Source organism: Sus scrofa, chromosome 2, assembly GCF_054392235.1.
Source record: "Sus scrofa isolate SSC_HxYL_T2T_F1_AM1 chromosome 2, Sscrofa_HxYL_maternal_Yorkshire_Landrace_v2.0, whole genome shotgun sequence".
In the NCBI taxonomy this organism is placed as follows: Eukaryota; Metazoa; Chordata; class Mammalia; order Artiodactyla; family Suidae; genus Sus; species Sus scrofa.
This window is the reverse complement of record NC_139384.1, coordinates 130,126,606-130,145,421: the sequence shown is the minus strand read 5'-3', so window position 1 is coordinate 130,145,421 and position 18,816 is coordinate 130,126,606. Positions and strand designations below refer to the sequence as shown.

Sequence of the window (18,816 nt, the reverse complement as noted above, 5' to 3'; positions counted from 1 at the left end):
TCTTCTATAGGAGGATCTCAGATCTGTCCACATTTTTCTCACCCTGATTGCTATCACCCAAGTACCCAAGTTTAAGGCACTAAACTCCCCTGCCTGTCATTGTGTAATGCCCCCGATTTCAGTCCTTCCAAGCTTATCAACTGGCAATCCTTTCTCTGCCAACATAAATTTTTTGTTATTAGATCAAATGCCAGCAAATCCCTCCCTTGCTGAAAATCTTCCAATGGCTTCCTAAGGCTCTTAGCATAAAATCTCAGTTCCTTACCATGGTTGGTTGATATAGCCCTGCTTTGTGGGTCTCTCCCCCTCCCCCCATGCCTACTTAGCATCCATGCATCTTCTTCTTACAGCTGCTTCTCCATTTCTCTTTGAAGAATACTGATTTTTCCAAAGAGTATTTGACCTCTTTCCCTGATTTTGTGTGTTTGTGTGTGTGTGTGTGTGTGTGTGTGTGTGTCTGTACATCTGTGTAGTGTGTAGTCGTTTGATGTGGGATGGATCTCAGTCCCCAACCAGGAATTGAACCCAGGGCCACAGCAATGAAAGCATCATGTCTTGACCATTAGGCCACCAGGGAACTCCCACTCCTTCCCTGATTTTTACCCTGAGTGGTCTGGGCCGGCTGATCCCACTTTACACCCTGTGTCCAGGGTCAGCCTATAACCCTAGCATGGACAGTCAGCATATTCTTGCCTTATGTCACAGTGATGAGTGCATATTCTTGCCTTATGTCACAGTGATGAGCACATCTGAGTTGACCCATTAAGACTGAAGTCCAGGTCTTTTGCTAGAACAGTGGGGATTGCTGGCTGTAAAGAAGATGTGTACCTGGAAATACAGAACCCCAACCCTTGGAAGAGGCTTCCTGAGCTAAAGCCAGCTCAGAACAAAGGGGACTGAGAGATGGAGAAAGACCAAATCCTGTTGACTCTGAGGCCAGCTCAGAATCCCATGTAATGTCTCTACTTTTCAGTTGAGCCAATACATTCCCTTTTCAGGTCAGATTTGAGTTGGCTTTCCAGGCTGTTTGTCCTGTAGGATCTGAACACTGCCTAGACTTGAACCTCACTGCGACCCTTTCTCCTCTCTATCTCAGTGACTGGTATACAGTAGGTGCTTAATAAGCATTTGTTAAATGTGTGGATGAGTGCATACAGGCATGCATACTCAATTTCGTAGATTCAACTTGATGGGAATGAAGAAAGAATAGGAGATAGTTGCTATAAAAGACAATAGACACAGTTGGAAAACACCGTTTTCCTTTTTCTTGAAGGCTTTGCTTGGAAGCCATGAGAGAGTGTCCTGCAGAGGGGGTGTCCCCAGCCAGATGAGCTCCACACAAGCCTGGGATGAGTCAGGCCAGCAGGTGGGTGAATCAGCTAGTGTTCTGTGCTGGCCCCAGGCCAGGAGGACACACTCTCCCTTATGTACAAGTCACGTTTGAGAGCCGCATCCGGTCATGTGCAGAAGGAGTGTCAGGTCAAGGTTATGTCTTCCTCTTTCTGACATGAACTGGCCATTTCTTTGAAGGGTTGTGGAGGTAGGTAGGCAGTCACCTTAAAAGGTTCTGCTTCCGCCGTCTTTCCATCGCTGCTTTTGAATGTACTGCTACTAATAAAGTGATAGTGTGGACAGCAATGTATATAAAACAAGGCTCACTTCATGCTGGGACTATTTTAAGTGTTTTATGTATATCAACACATTTATTTCCCATAGCCATTGAGGTAGTTGAATCATGGCCATAAATTCTTTGATAGCTTTTCCCACTTAGAATCGGGATCTATGCCTCTCCCCTTGAATCTGGATGGGTCCCCTGACTGCTCTGACCCCTAGAACATGGCATAAGTGCGGATGTGCCAGTTCTGAGATGTCCTGTAGGACGCTTGCTCTTGGACACTCACTCTAGGAGAAGCCAGATGCCACATATTAGGTTTGCCCACTCTGCTGGAGAAACCATGGGGGGGCCCCTGGGACCACGAGGAGAGGGAGAGGGGCCAGCTGAGCTGAGCCTGGAGCAGCTCCTGACAAGAACCCTGACCTGAGAGTGAAAAAGCCGTCTCAGATTCCCGCCACCCCTCCTGACACCACGTTGATCCCAGAACCACCCAGCTGAGCCTGCTTGAGTTCCTGACCCATCTTTTTTTTTTTTTTAATTAAAAAAAATTGAAGTATAGTTGATTTACCAACCCACAATCTTGTGAGCAAACAGAAGTGACTTTTAAGTCACTACATCTGGGTAGTTTGTATTCAGCAATAAATAACTAGAACCACCTCCCTGCCTCCTAAGTGCAGTCATTATCCTTATTTTACTGGTGAGAGAACTAAAACTCAGAGTGGTTCGGTGACTGGCTCAAAGTTGCATAGAAGGAGGCAGCCATGGAATTCAAGCCCAAGCATTCTGGCTCCAGGGCCTGAACTACTCATCGTGAGGCCAACAGCGAGGCCCTCCTGCCTTGGGCTTCTTAGATTCAAAATCTCTTAGCACCTTGGTCTTCTTGTCTGGACAATGACGAGTTGGCCTCGGTTGCAAATGTAAAGCAGAGTTTCTCAACCTGCTTTGTAGCTGGAAGATTAGGCCACTTAATTCTTCACTGTGGGCTCTGCTGTGCACTGTGGGATGCTTAGCAGGATCCCTAGTCTTTGGGGTCTACTTCCTCTCACTCTGATGAGCAAAAATATCCCCAGACAGTCCCCAAATTGCCTCCAGCCAAGAGCTAACCCAGTTGTCTTCCAGCCCCACCTTTGCTGTTTGGTCCCCTTTGCAGTGCTGCGCCTTCCTTCCCCCTTAGCTACAATTGAGTGGGTATCATTGCCCACAGGACTCCTCCTGTGGCCTCTCTGCCCCTGGGACACATGAGGTGACCCTGTTATGCTCTGTCATGCCTGGGCGTCTTTCTTTGGTACTGTACGGGGTGGTGATGTGGCTGTGTCCTTGCTGACCTGTGGGTTCCCTAAGGGCAGAGACTACGTCTTTCTTGCCTTTGTACCTTCCGCATTTAGCATAAGTCCTGGCTGGTTCAGTGCTGATGCTCAGCACATTCTTAGTAAAACAAGGAATGAATGAGGCAGTACCTTGTAGAGTGTGGGCTTTGAGTCCAGGCTGAAGGCAGTTTGAATCCTGGCTCTGCTGTTTACCGGCAGCTTAGAGTTGGGCAAGTTACATAATCTCCTCCACATTCCTCTCTGGAAGAGAGACAGTGAACTCTCTACCTCATAGGGCAAGAAGAAAGGAGAAAGAGTAAGGAGAAAAGGAGATGATGCCTATTCCTTGCTTAGTCCAGTTTGACAGGGCGTAAATGCTCAGTAAATGGTATCTTTTATAAAACAAAAGAATGTTATCATTTCCTGTCTCCTCCCCCTCCACATGCCTTATTCCAGCCCTGCAAAACTGCAAGCTGAGTTTGTGGGCACAGGCACTATTAGAAATTCTCTTATTTCTCTTTTCCTGGAGACCACCTCACTGCTAGTGGGCACTTTCCTCCTTTCAGTCCTGGATTCAAATTCATGTGGTTTTCTTAACATTGTCACCAGGTTCTACCCCACCTCTATGTCCTCTGAAGGGCAGGTCATCTGAAGTCCTAGTGAGGTCTCGTGACTTGAGCCTGGAGAGAAGTCAGACTCAGATGATTTGATGAGCTCCTATCCCCAGGGGCTGAGGACTGGACTGGGAACCAGGGAAAGGGAGCTGGCAGGCAGTGCACCACAGGGGACAGAGACTCTGGCTGACTGTGGATGGCACGTGTACTTAATTCCCCCACCTCCTCTTCTGGGGGACATTGCCATGGATGGCCATCTCTGCAGTGAGCATAGGGGCATTTCATGCACAAACACTGGCAGTGAGATGAAATAAGGCTGGGACAGTAAGGGGATTTATGATCTTGCTTAGTTAAAAATCTGGCAGAAAGGCAGCTCCAGGATTGGTTAATTTAGTTATTAAACTGCATCATCAAAGACCCTGGTTCTTTTTGACTTCAGTGTGTTTGCTTATCTGCCTCCCCTGGTCTCAAGAGGCCTGCCAGAGCTCCAGGCTTCACATGTAGTCAGTGTTTACAGATGTACAGAGGCAGAAAAAAGGGGGAACTCTTGCAAATTCATGCTCTCACTCTCTCTCATCTCTCACTCTCTCTCTCTCTCTCTCTCTTTTTTTTTTTTCTTTTTCTTTTTAGAGCGGCACCCTTGGTGTATGGAAGTTCCCAGGCTAGAGGTCGAATTGGAGCTACCAGCTGCCAGCCTATGCCACAGCCACAGCCACGCCAGATCTGAGCTGCATCTGAGACCTGTATCACTGCTCACGGCGGTGCTAGATCCTTAACCCACTGAGTGAGGCCAGGGCTCAAACCTACATCCTCATGGATGCTAGTCAGTTTCGTTACTGCTGAGCCCCAACGGGAACCCCTCAATATATGTTTGTTGAATGAAGATGAGTATAGGAATGAATGAACAGGGATCATGAAACTCTTTGCTAAAGCGGGCAAACAGTGCAGGGGAGCATGACAAGATGGCAAGGTGTACCATTCATTTTTCATGGGAGGTACCCACCAGCAGTTCAATGACTGCAGAATGAAGCATCCCTGTGCAGGGAGAGCACTGTTGGGAAGTCTTCCCAGAAGGCAGGAGGGTCTGAGATGATCTGTCTAGGGTAGGTGGGGGCTGAGGAAGGAGACAGGGAAGGGGGGCATTTTCAGGTAGAGGTCCATCGTCCTCAGACTTGATGTCTCAAAAAAATAGGAGCATTGAGGATGTTTCCTGGGGGAGCTGGCACTGAGTTTGGTTTTGAGACCTGTGGCTTAGTTCTTAAGGGCCCAGTCCAATCCCAGACCCTGCTTTCTTCCTCCTGGAAAGTGGGAGGCTGCTGCAATGCCAAGCCCACACATCTGCAGAAACATTTACTCTGCAAACCCGCTCTCTATGACAACCATTGCATGTGTTCTGGGGTAGAGGCCAGCTGACTCAGGGATTAATCAAACCCTTTTATGCCAGTTCTCATCAGCTTTCAAAGGGTCTTTACACAGAACACTCCGAGATGAGTGGTGGATGAATATTCATAGATCTGTTTTCCCTGCCACCGATCTGGAAGGATGCTGCTCTCAGGTCTGCTTGCTGTCTCTGGGTGGAGTGACTGCTTGGCCTTTGTGCTTATTGCAGAGGAGCAGGAGATGAGTCAGCCTCTGACCCTGAAGTAACAGAATGTCCTCCTGTCCCTGATAAAGTTGTCAGAGGCCAAGCAGTGCTGAGGCAGGAGTCAGACAGTTTCTAGCCAGAGCCTTTGCCTGTAGAGCGGGCTGGCTTGTGTATCCTCCGCAGCTGCCCTAGGTTACACCCTAGGGACCCATGAGAACCTACTTCTCATTCACTTGTGGGCCCCCCCCCATCCACAATCCTCATGTTCTGATTGGACACTACCTTTCAGCTAGAGTAATCCCCACATAGAAGAGCACTTTACAGTTTGTGAGGAGCTTCCGTGAACCTTATCCAGTTCCCCAGACCACTCTCCTACGATGGCTTGTGAGGGACTCACATGCCACCTGCATGGAAGGCAATAGTATTGTATCCATAAAAATTGCAAATGCACTGACTCTTGGATCCAGACATCTCACTTCTGAGAGTTTCCGTACACACAGATTTGCATATATAGAATGAGATATTTGTACAAGACTTTCCATTACAGCCCTGTTTTGTGATAGCAAAGATTGAACACCATCTAATGGACCATCTAAAGAGCACCAGTCAAATGAACTGTGGTGGGACTACATAAACACTCCACAGCTACAAATGAGTGAGGAAGTTCTCAGTAAACTGAGAGAGAATGATTGCCAATAAAATGCAAAACTTGTGTATGTAGTTGGCTGCATTTTGTGTAAGGGCTGGGGAATGAGTGTTTTTTCCTCTTTGTTTGTATTCGTATAAAGGAACACTGGAAGGATACTGAGGAACTAGTAATCAGTTATTTTAGGGGTTGGAGAATGGGATGGATGGGGTGGTGATGGGGAAGAGGAAGTTAGATTTTTCACTGGACATGTTTAATATCATTTTGAGTTTCGAAGCACATTAATGGATTGTCTAATCACATAATTAAATTCAACAAACTTGGCTAGCCACAGCAATCAGACAAACAAAAGAAATAAAGGCTGTCCAAATTGGAAGAGAAGAGGTAAAATTGTCACTATATGCAGATGACATGATACTATATATAGAAAACCCTAAGGACTCAACCCAAAAACTATTTGAACTGATCAGCAAATTCAGCAAAGTAGCAGGATATACGATTAACATTCAGAAATCAGTTGCATTTCTGTATACTAATAATGAAATATTAGAAAAGGAATACAAAAATACAATACCTTTTAAAATTACACCCCCAAAAATCCAATGCCTGGGAATAAACCTGACCAAGGAGGTGAAAGACTTACATGCTGAGAACTATAAAACATTAATCAAGGAAACTAAAAAGGATTCAAAGAAATGGAAAGACATTCCATGCTCCTGGGTTGGAAAAATTAATATTGTAAAAATGGCCATACTACCAAAAGCAATCTACAGATTCAATGCAATCCCTATCAAATTACCGTTGAGACATTTTTCACAGAACTAGCACAAACAATCAAGAAATTTATATGGAACCACAAAAGACCTAGAATTGCCAAAGCAATCCTGAGGAACAAAAGCCAAGCAGGAGGCATAACTCTCCCAGACTTCAGATGATGCTACAAAGCCACAGTCATCAAGACAATGTGGTACTGGTCGAAACAGACATACAGACCAATGGAACAGAATAGAGAACCCAGAAATAAACCCTGACACCTACGGTCAATTAATCTTTGACAAAGGAGGCGAGAATAAAAGACAGTCTTTCCAGCAAGTGGTGCTGGGAAAACTGGACAGCCACATGTAAGTCAGCGAAACTGGAACACACCCTTACACCATGCACAAAAATAAATTCAAAATGGCTTAAAGACTTAAATGTAAGACAAGACACCATCAAACTCCTGGAAGAGAACATAGGCAAAACATTCTCTGACATCAACCTTACAAATGTTTTTCTCAGGTCAGTCTCCCAAAGCAACAGAAATAAAAGCAAAAATAAACCAACGGGACCTAATCAAACTGACAAAGGAAACCATTAAAAAAAAAAGAAAGAAAGAAAGAAAAGACAACTTACAGAATGAGAGAAAATAGTTTCAAACCATATAACTGACAAGGGCTTAATCTCTAAAATATACAAACAACTTATACAACTCAACAGCAAAAAAGCCAACAACCCAATTGAAAAATGGGCAAAAGACCTGAATAGACATTTCTCCAAAGAAGATATACAGATGGCCAACAAGCACATGAAAAAAATGTTCACCATCACTGATTATTAGAGAAATGCAAATCAAAACTACTGTGAGGTACCACCTGACACTAGTCAGAACGCTATCATTAGTAAGTCCACAAATAATAAATGCTGGAGAGGGTGTGGAGAAAAGAGAACCCTCCTGCCCTGTTGGTGGAAATGTAAATTGGTACAACCACTGTGGAAAGCAGTGTGGAGATACCTTAGAAAACTATACATAGAACTACCATGTGATGCAGAAATCCCACCCTTGGGCGTGTATCCAGACAAAACTTGCCTTGAAAAAGATACATGCACCTGTATGTTCATTGCAGCTCTATTCACAATAGCCAAGACATGGAAACAACCTAAATGTCCATTGACTGATGAGTGGATTAAGAAGATGTGGAAATCCTGTGAAATTGGATTGTGATGATCGGTACACAACTACAGATGTGATAAATTCATTTGAGTAATAAAAAAAAAAAAGATGTGGTACATATACACAGTGGAGTACCACTCAGCCGTAAAAAAGAACAAAATAACGCCATTTGTAGCAACATGGATGGAACTAGAAACTCTCATACTGAGTGAAGTAAGTCAAAAAGAGACAAATACCATATGATATCACTTCTATCTGAAATTTAATATACAGCACAAATGAAATTTTCCACAAAAAAGAAAATCATGGACTTGGAGAACAGACTTGTGGTTGCCAAGGGGGAGGGGGAGGGAGTGGTATGGACTGGGAATTTGGGGTTAATAGATATAAACTATTGCCTTTAAAATGGATAAGCAATGAGATCCTGCTGTATAGCACTGGAAGCTATATCTAATCATTTGCGATGGAGCATCATAATGTGAGAAAAAAGAAGGTATATATGTATGTGTGACTGGGTCACCTTGCCATGTAGTAGAAAATTGACAGAACACTATAAGCCAGCTATAATGGGGAAAAAATCATTAAAATGAAACAAACAAACTTGGGAGTTCCTGTTGTGGCTCCGCAGGTTAAGAACCCAAATATAGGAGTTCCCATCATGGTGCAGTGGAAATGAATCGGACTAGGAACCATGAGGTTGCAGGTTCGATCCCTGGCCTTGCTCAGTGGGTTAAGGATCCGGCGTTGCTGTGAGCTGTGGTGTAGGTTGCATACGTGGCTCAGATCTGGCTTTTCTGTGGCTCTGGTGTAGGCTGGCAGCAACAGCTCCAATTAGACCCCTAGCCTGGGAACCTCCATGTGCTGTGGGTGTGGCCCTAATAAGACAAACATAAAAATAAATAAAAATTAAAAAAAAAAGAACCCAACATAGTATGATGAAAATGCAGGGATGATCCCTGGCCTCCCTCAGTGCATTAAGGAACTGGTATTGCTCCAAACTGTGGCATAGGTTGAGGAGCAGCTTGGATCCACTGTTGCCATGGCTGTGGTGTAGGCCTGCAGCTGCAGGTCCAATTTGACCCCTGGCCTGGGAACTTCCACATGACGTAGGTGCAGCCATTAAAAGAAAAGAAAAAAGAAATTCAACAAATTTTCCCCCTACCAGCCAGTCAGAGTCTTCCTAGAAATATGTGCACGTGAACAGAATCCAAATCCTTAATCCCCAAGCTGTCACCCAGAAATCTCATCAAGTCATTGGAACAATCTGTATCCCACAGGAGCCCACTGGGAGAGAATGTGTCACCCCAAATGCCTATGTGATAAAAAGGAAGGTGTGTCCTAAGCTGGGCAGTAATAGACTGATTGCGTGGAGGATTGAGAAGCTGCCTAAGGTTGTTGTAAAGGCTATGGGATTTTGTGGAATTCAGAGCTTCACTCTTTGGAATCCCCAGGTCATCTTCCTGCTATGCTCTGGCTTGACTGAGTCCTGTGGCACTGAGATAATGCCACTCAAAGAATTCGTGGACATTCTGATGACAGCTCTGCTGCTGGTCCTGGCCTTGCCTGGAATGAAGCCTGGCTTGACCTGGCTTCTGAGAGTGAGGTCTTGGCACCAGTCACTCAGTTCTACTATCCAGATGATGTTGGAGACATCAAAGCACCCCAGGGCATGGAGTTTTCCCACTCTGCAGCCAATAAGTTGCCTGACTGCTCTGGCCCTTCCCAGGGGAGATTAACTAATTCAACTGCACCTTAACTCCCCACGTTCCTCACACAGAATCTGCCCTCCCCTCTTGCCATTGGTACAGATTCAGATCAAGAAACCTCCTGTGTCTTCATTTTACTTGACAAAATTAAAATGAGTCCACCCTTGACCACCCAAGCTGGCAGGAAGCCCTGAAGATTATCACTGGTTCTCTTGCCCCACCACCACTTCACTGAAGGGAGGGGACAGGTGTGGGAGTAACGTAGTCATTCTTACAATTTTTCTAGAGCAGTGAAAATAAGGTGGAAATAGCAGATTTCTCCTACAAGGCAAAATAGGCTTACAGTTCCCCGTTGAAAAGTCTCCAAATTGGCTTACTTTTTGAACTATGAGCTTAGCACACACTAAACACCTGTGACACCTGGTAAGTGCTGGGGGCGGAGTGAGTCCCACAGGAACCTCTGGACTCTTCCCACAGGTGTGACAGATGCACACAAGGAGAGTGGGGGTTGCTGAGCAAAGTGGCTTAATTTGGACAGTCTGTTCCACTCTTCATTTACCTCTACCATGAATGACACAAAGGGAAGTTTTCATCAGTTTTTCTTTTCTCCCTTTACCCAGATAGAAGGAATACTTCTTTCGTCTTTTGCTTCTTCCAGCCTTAATAGAGCTCTTAGATCCAGGCCCCACCCACACATGATCTGTGGGTGATTTCATCATAGTCTGTGGGCCTCAGTATCTCATCTGAGGAATGGGTGAGTGAATCTCCTTTGTATGTTGCAAAGGACATTATGAAAGAAGATGAGCTCGTTCTTTTTAAAATTTTATTTTTTGTTTATCCATTCTATATTTAATAGCCTGCATCTGCTAACCCCAAACTCCTAATCCATCCCTCCCCCATTCCTCCTTGCCCTTGGCAATGACAGGTCTGTTCTTTTTGTCTGTGAGTCTGTTTCTGATTTATAGACGGGTTCATTTGTGCCGTATTTTATATTCTACATGTAAGTGATATCATATGGTGTTTGTCTTTCTCTTTCTAACTGACAATTTAGTATGATAATCTCTAGTTGCATCCATGATGCTGCAAATGACTTAGTCTTTATTATTGCTGAGTAGTATCCCATTGTGTATATGTACCACATATTTATCCATTCCTCTGTTGATGGACTTTTTTTCTTTTTCTTTTGTCTTTTTGCCATTTCTTGGGCTGCTTCCGCGGCATATGGAGGTTCCCAGGCTAGGCGTCTAATCGGAGCTATAGCTGCCAGCCTACGCCAGAGCCACAGCAACATGGGATCTGAGCTGCGTCTGCAACCTACACCACAGCTCACGGCAACGCCGGATCCTTAACCCACTGAGCAAGGCCAGGGACCGAACCTGCAACCTCTTGGTTCCTAGTCGGATTCGTTAACCACTACGCCACGATGGGAACTCCTGTTGATGGACATTTAAGTTGCTTCCACATCTTGGCTATTGTGAATAGTGCTGCAATGAACATAGGAGTGCATGTATATTTTCGAATTAGAGTTTTCTCCAGATATATGCTTAGGAGTGAGATTGATGGATCACATGGCAACTCTATTGTTAGTTTTTTTGAGAAACCCTCTTACTTTTTTTTTTTTTTTCACAGTGGCTGCCTCAATTTATAACCCCATAAACAATGTAGGAGGGTTCTGTTTCCTCCACACCCTCTCCAGCATTGCTATTTCTAGACTTTTTAATGACGGCCATTCTACCCGGTATGAGATGGTATCTTACTGTGGTTTTGATGGGTAAGAAATGAACTGGTTCTTCATTTCTGTTTCCCTGTCTCTAACTGTCATCCTGCCCACGCATCTTCTCCCTGGTACTACCATAACCCTTAAAAAATACCCTGTGTGAAAATTCCTGAAGTCCATGTCTTCATGGAGCTCACTGTTCCCAACAGGAAGGAGGCACAGCACATACAAAAAAAGACTATGAGGAAACAGACACTGTACAAGAATAAGGTCACGTGGTAGGACAGTGGTAGAGGAGCCCTTGGGAAAGAGCCCAGAGTGATGGCTAGAAGGTGTAGAGTCCGGACCTCAGGGCCAGGTATTGAAGGGGTGGGGATGGGGTCCTGTGCTCGCCTTCCAAGAAGACAGGAACGAGTGAAGAGGGGAGCCAAGAGTTGAGGGTTGGGGGGGGGAACACTCCCCCCAGGGGCATGACGAGTGGCTGAGCACATAACAGTGAACCAACACAGCACTTCTGGGATGAACGTACCATTCCCACAGGCGAGGTCCAGCCCCTTGGCTGCCAGCTGTGGGTGAAAAAGATTACAGTAAAATTTGAGGAATTTAATTTGATGACACATTACTTCACCACACACTTGCAGTGGGAGACTTGCTGTGTTTCAGTTTTCATCTTCACTGGTGCCCCACCCAGAAATTACTTTCCATATTCTGGTGCCCCACCTAGAATTTACTTTCCAAATCACTAGGATTTCTGCTACAATAAAGGGTCAAAGGAATTCAATCTGTTCACAGACTGTACCGTCTTATGCAGTTATGGAGGCTGAGTCTGCCGTCACTGAGGTAACTGGATGGAGAGAGGTGAATTTAATTAAACATCTGGAGGATTCCTGGGAGTCCCTACACATCTGCTTTCTAAATGAAATATCCGGAGGGCTTCTAGAACTTTGACGTTTATATCGAAAAACATTTTTGGAAGCCCTAGAGTTGAATCTTTGCTCAACTTCGGAAATTCCCTTCATTTCTCCATGAAGCCTGGGGCCTCTGGGCCATGTAAAACTGCTACTAGTGTTTGTTCTGGGGAGGTACTTGCACTTGAGATGGGTTGGCAGTCATTTCTCTACTTTGTTCTTTAAGGAGAGTGAGGATGAAAGCTTGTTTTTGTTTAGGGTCTTGGCTTGCTTTCATTTGAGACACAGGAGAAGAAAGGCCGAAGGAAGTGGAATGAGGTCAGAGCAGTAATTGGTGTAAGGAATGGCTCCTCCAGCCCTCTGAAATGGGCCTTCGCAGGTCAGCCTGGAGATGGAGGGCAGCACGAAATCTGGAAGACTCCTTGGCATGTTTGCATGCAGGAAGAGCCTGACTGGTGAATGGGCTGCAAAATGAAGCGATGGTCCAGAATGACTAAGGTCAGGTGTTCCAAAATCCTGTGTATATTGGGATCAGGCCTGAACTCTTTTTTAAAAAATTATTGAGGTATCATTTATTTATTTGTTTGTTTGTTTATTCATTCTTTTATGGCTACACTTGAGACATAGGGAAGTTCCCAGGTTCAGGGTCAAATCAGAGCTGCAGCTGAGGCTTGTACCACAACTGTTGCAATGCTGCATCCTTAACCCATTGAGCGATGCCAGGGATTGAACCTGCATCCTCATGGAAACAATGTCGGGTCCTTAACCCATCGAGCCACAATGGGAACTCCCGAAGTACAGCTGATTTACAATGTTGTATTTAATTTCTGCTGTACAGCACAGTGATTCAGTAATACGTATTCTTTTTCATATTCTTTTTCATAATGGTTTATCACCGAATATGGAGTCTCATTCCCTGAGCTATACTGTAGGACTTTGTTTTTTATCTGTCAGGCTGGTACTTTAAATAGGGTAAGAAGGAAGTGTGGCAAATTGGAAAGTCTAGGCTTTGTCCTAAGGTGGGGCCTTGAATCAGCCCCAGCCAAGTGCCGTCCAGTGAGAACAGAGGTCCAATATTGCTAAATGTCACTGTTTTTTAAGAGAAACTGGAAATCCTGCTTTTGAACGCAAACTTCTGATTTATTGAATGTTAAGCAACTGATTTAAAAAATGAAACCTTACAAGGGTCATCAAAGTATGTGCCGGGCCACAGTTTGCTATCTCTAGTTGAGATAGTTTCCTGGCTCAAAGGCAGGGTGGTTTTCTCCAGGTCTTTATAATCCACGAGTCCCTCAAGTAACAGAGTTTTTTTTAAGATGTATGTGACGAACACTATCCAGGGCTTGGGATGGACGTGGGAATAGATGAATATAAGGCAAAGTCCTCATCTTTAGGTTAAATTCCTGAGAGGGAAACAAAATGAACACACGTTTCTTTTTCCTACAAGTATCTTTGAAGCACCTTCTATGAACAACACCTGACATACTGGTGCATGTAGCTTATTTGCCCTTTCAGATTATAAACCCTTTTCCTCTACAGGGGCTTACAAGATAAATTAAGGTCATAATGAAAAATCAGAGGTGCAGAAATTGTGGCAAGACAATATGGTAAAAATGCCAAAATGGCAAAGCAAAGTCTATGGGTTTGTGGGTAACTTGCTGAAAGGGGCTTGCAGAGGAAATGACCTGAGCGAAAGTGTGGTGAGTGAGCAAGTAGGTGTGTTTAGGAATGTTAAGGAGACTCCTTTGCTGGTGGAGTGAGGTGGCTCCTGGAGGAGGAGATGAGTGATGAGGAGGCCTTCCAGGCTGATGGCAAGGAGAACATGTAGGGAAGGAACAGTGTGAAAGACTCAAGACAGATTGTGGTAGAGTAAATAGTGCTAGGAAACGAGGTGGATGTGCGGGCCAGAGAAAGACAATGGTTAGGAAATACTCCTAGAGTTGAAACCTGAGTACTTGGTAAATAGGGTACATTCATACAGAGTCTGTACCAGGAGTACACACATACACAGACACGCAGACACACAGACACACATACACACACACACAGTTTTTTGGCAAAGAAATAAACAGTGACTTAAAAAATTTTTACTTTATTGAAGTATAGTTAATTTACAGTATTGTGTTAGCTTTGGGTGTACAGCAAAGTCATTCTGTTTTATATATAAATATATATTTATATTTCAGATTATTTTCTTTTATAGGTTGTTACAAGACATTGAATTTTGTTCCCTGTGTTATACAGTAAATCCTTGTTGCTTATCTATTTTTTGTATAGCAGTTTATATCTGATCATCCCATTTTCCTAATTTACCCCTCTTCTACCCCTGTTCCACCTTGGTAATTTGGTTTTCTATGTCAGTGAGTCTCTTTCTGTTTTGAATATAAATTCATTTGTATTATTTTTAGATTCCACATATAAATGATATTATATAATATTTGTCTTTTTCTTTCTGACTTCTTTACTTAGTATGAGAATCTCTAGGTCTATCCATGTAGCTACAAATGGCAACATTTCATTCTTTTTTATGGCTGAGTAGTTTTCCATAGTGTGTGTGTGTGTGTCTTCTTAAACCAGTCATCTGTTAATGAGCATTTAGGCTGCTTCCCTGTCTTGGGTATTGTAAATAGTACTGCTTAAACATTGAGATACATGTTTCTTTTTGAATTAGGCTTTTCATCTTTTCTGGGTATGTGCCAGGAGTGTGATTGATGGATCATATGGTAGCTCTATTTTTAGTTTTTTAAGGAACCTCCATACTGTTTTCTATAGTGGCTGCACCAATTTACATTCCCACCAACAATGCTGGCGGGTTCCCTTTTCTCCACACCCTCTCCATCATTTATTACTTTCAGACTTTTTGATGCTATTCATTATGACCTGTGATATGATATTCATTCTGAGGTGATATGTCATTATAGTTTTGATTTGCATTTCTCTAATAATTAGCAATGATGAACATCTTTTCATGTGCCTGTTGGCCAGCTGTATGTCCCCTTTGGAGAAATGTCTACTTAGGTCTTCTGCCTTTTTTCTTTTCTTTCTTTCTTTTTTTTTTTTTTTTTTTTTGTTAGCACCCATGGCATACGGAAGTTCCCAGGCCAGGGATCAGATCCATGCCACAGCAGTGACAATGCTGGATCCTTAACCCACTGAGCCACCAGGGAGTTCCTTTCTGCCCATTTTTTAACTAGGTTGTTTGTTGTTGTTGTTATTGAGCTATACGAGCTATTTGTATGTTTTGGAAATTAATCCTTTGTCAATTGAATCATTTGCACCTATTTTCTCCAATTCTGTGAGTAGTCTTTTTGCTTTGTTCATGGTTTGCTTTGCTGTGCAAAAGTTTATAAGTTTGATTATTTCCTGTTTTTCTATTTTTTGCTTTTATTTCTTTTGCCTTGGGAGACTGATTTAAGAAAACATTGCTGTGATTTATGTCCAAAAATGTTTTGCCTGTGTCCTCTTCTAGGAGTTTTATGGTGTCATGTCTTATATTTAAATCTTTAAGCCATTTTTAAGTTTATTTTGTATATGGTGTGAGAGAGTGTTCTCATTTCGTTGATTTACATGAAGCCATCCAGGTTTCTCAGCATCACTTGCTGAGGAGACTGTCATTTCTCTGTTGTATATTCTTGCCTCCTTTGTAGGAGATTAATTGACTATAGATGTGTGGGTTTATTTCTGGGCTCTCTCTTCTGTTGTGTTGATCTGTATGTGTCTGTTTTTATGCCAATTCCATGCTGTTTTGATTAGTATAGCTATGTAGGATTGTCTGAAGTCTAGGAGGCAATGCCTCTAACTTTGTTCTTTTTATCAGGATAGCTTTAACAATGCTGGGTCTTTTGTTGTTCCATATACATTTTTGGATTCTTTGTTCTAGTTCTGTTAAAAATACCATGGGTAATTTGATAGGGATTGCATTAAAACTGTTGATTACTTTGAGTAGTATAACCATTTTAATAATTCTTACAATTGAAGAACATGCGCTATCTTGTTTGTTGCATCACCTTCAGTTTCCTTTATCAGTGTTTTATAGTTTTCAATAAGTCTTTCACCTCATTGGTTAGGTTTATTCCTAGTTATTTTATTTTTCAGATGCAATTTTCAATGGGATTGGTTTTTGTACTTTCTGATGTTTCATTGTTATTATAAAGAAAAGCAACAGATTTCTGTATAATAATCTTATATTCTGCTGCCTTGCTAAATTCATTTATTAGTTTTAATAGTTTTTGTGTGGAATCTTAGGGTTTTCTACATAGTGTATCACATTGTCTGCAGGTAATGACAGTTTTACCTCTTCCCTTCCAATCTGGATAACTTTCATTTCTTTTTCTTTTCCGATTGCTGTGGCTAGGATTTCCGATACTATGTTGAATGTAAGTGGTGATAGTGGGCATTCTTGTCTTGTTCCAGAACTTTTTTTTTCTCTTTAGGGTCACACCTGTGGCATATGGAAGTTCCTAGGCTAGGTAGCGGTTGAATCAGGGCTTCAGCTGCTGGCCTATGCCACAGCAACGAAGGATGTGAACCGCAACTGCAACCTACACCACAGCTCATGGACTGCCAGATCCTTAACCCACTAAATGAGGCCAGAGATCAAACCCACGTCTTCATGGATACTGGTTGGGTTCACAACCTGCTGAGCCACAACAGGAGCTCCTTGCTCCAGATTTTAAAGGGAGGGCTTTCACCTTTCCATTGTTGAGTATCATGTTGGCTGTAGGTTTGTCATAAATGGCTTTTATCATGTTGAGATATGTACCTTCTATACACACTTTGGTGAGAATTTTTATCATGAATGGATGTTGAATTTTATCAAATGCTTTTTCTGCATCTGAGGAGATGATAATGTGGTTTTTGTCTTCCCTCGTTAATGTGGTGTATCACATTGTTTGATTTGTATATGTTGAACCATCCTTGCAACCCTAGAATGAGCCCAGTTGATCGTGGTATATGATTCTTTTTATGTATTTTTGGTTTAGATTTTCTAGTGTTTTGTTGAGGAATTTTGCGTCTATATTAATCAAAGATATTGGCCTATAATTACCTTTTTGGCAGTGTCTTTGTCTGGTTTTAGTTTTGGGGTGATGGTGGCTTCATAGAATAGCTTTGGGAGCATTCTCTCCCTTTCAGTCTTTCGGAATAGTTTGAGAAGGATAGGAATAAGTTTTCCTTTGTATTTTTAGTAGAATTCCCCAAGAAGGTTGTCTGGTCCTAGGCTTTTGTTTGTAGGGTCTTTTTAAAATTACAAATTCTATTTCATTTCCAGTATAATCTTGGTCTGTTCAAATTAGTTATTTCTTCTTGACTCAGTTTTGACAGGCTATGTGTTTCTGGAGACTTGTACATTTCTTCTAGAAGGTCCAATTTGTTGACACATAACTGTTACATAGCATTTTCTTAAGATTTTTGTTTGTTTGTTTTTTGGGGGTATCAGTTACATCCATTTATGTCCTCTTTCTTATCTTCTTGGTAAGACTGCCTAAAGATTTGTTGATTTTTTTTTTTTTTTGTCTTTTTATGGCCATACCTGCAGCATATGGAGGTTTCCAAGCTAGGTGTCTAATTGGAGCTATAGCTGACAGCCTATGCCACAGCTACAGCAATGCCAGATCTGAGCTGTGTCTGCAACCTACACCACAGCTCATGGCAACACCAGATCCTTAGCCCACTGAGCAAGGCCAGAGATCGAACCCACAACCTAATGGTTCCTAGTCGAATTTGTTTCTGTTGAGCCATGACAGGAACTCCTGTTGTTTTTTTTTTTAAAAATAAAAAAATCAGTTCTTTGTTTTATTGATCCTTTGTATTGGTTTTTTAATCTCTATTTTATTTATTTTCTCTCTGATCTTTATTAAGTTCTTCCTCTGCTGACTTTGAATTTTCTTTGTTCTTCTTTTTCTAATTTTTTAATGTGGTAGGTTAGGTTATTTATTTGAGATTTTCCTTATTTCTTGAGGAAGGCCTACATTGCTAGGAACTTCCCTCTTAGAACTGTTTTTGCTGCATCCCATAGATTTTGTAAGGTTGCATTTTCATTGTTGTTTGTCTTGAGGTATTTTCTGAATTCCTCTTTAATTGTTGACCCGTTGGTGTTTTTTTTAGTAGTATGTTTTTTAGTTACTATGCGATCATTTTTTTCCTGCATTTTTTCTTTCTGTGGTTATTTCTAGCTTCATACCATTGTGGTCAATGAAGATGCTTGAAATAATTTCTAGCCTCTTAACTTCATTAAGGGTTGTTTTGCATCCCAGTATATGATCTATCCTAGAGAATGTCCCGTGTGCACTTTAAAAAAATATATATATTCTGCTTTTTTTAGACGTGGCACCCTGTGGGTATCGGTTAAGTCTAATTGTTCTATTTTGAATTTAGGATCTCTGTTGCCTTATTGATTTTCTGTTTGGGAGATCTATTCATTGCTGTCAGTGAGGTGTTAAAGTCTCCTACTCTGATTGTATTCCTGTCACTTTCTCTCTTTGTCTCTTAGTATTTGTTTTGTTTTTTATATTTAGGGTCTCCTATTTTGTGTGCATATGTCTTAATGAGTGTGATGGTGTCTTCTTGTATTGATCCCTTTATTATTATATAATGTCCCTTCTTTGTCTTTATGGACTTTGTTTTAAAGTCTATGTTGTCTGATATGAGTATTGCTACCCCTGCTTTCTCATCGTTTCCATTTGCATAAAATATCTTTTTCCATTCCCTCACTTTCAATCTATGTGTATCTTTCTCATGTAGACAGCATTTTATAGGATCTTCTTTTTTCCCCAAACAATGACTTTTTG

General features: G+C 42.3%; 1 protein-coding gene across 4 annotated transcripts in view; it reads left to right on the top strand.

Annotated features, from left to right (window-relative positions):
• Positions 1–18,816, top strand: part of LOC110259445 (uncharacterized) — a 153,946-nt gene that overhangs the window by 21,097 nt on the left and 114,033 nt on the right. Inside the window, exons 3-4 of one of the 4 annotated variants that reach the window (XR_014838590.1) lie at positions 1,274–3,403; positions 3,852–6,438. The exons of the other annotated variants lie outside the window; for them this stretch is intronic. The gene's annotated coding sequence lies outside the window, so the exon portion shown is untranslated. Of the gene's footprint in view, positions 1–1,273; positions 3,404–3,851; positions 6,439–18,816 lie in introns of those variants that run through there. 4 annotated transcript variants of the gene reach the window in all.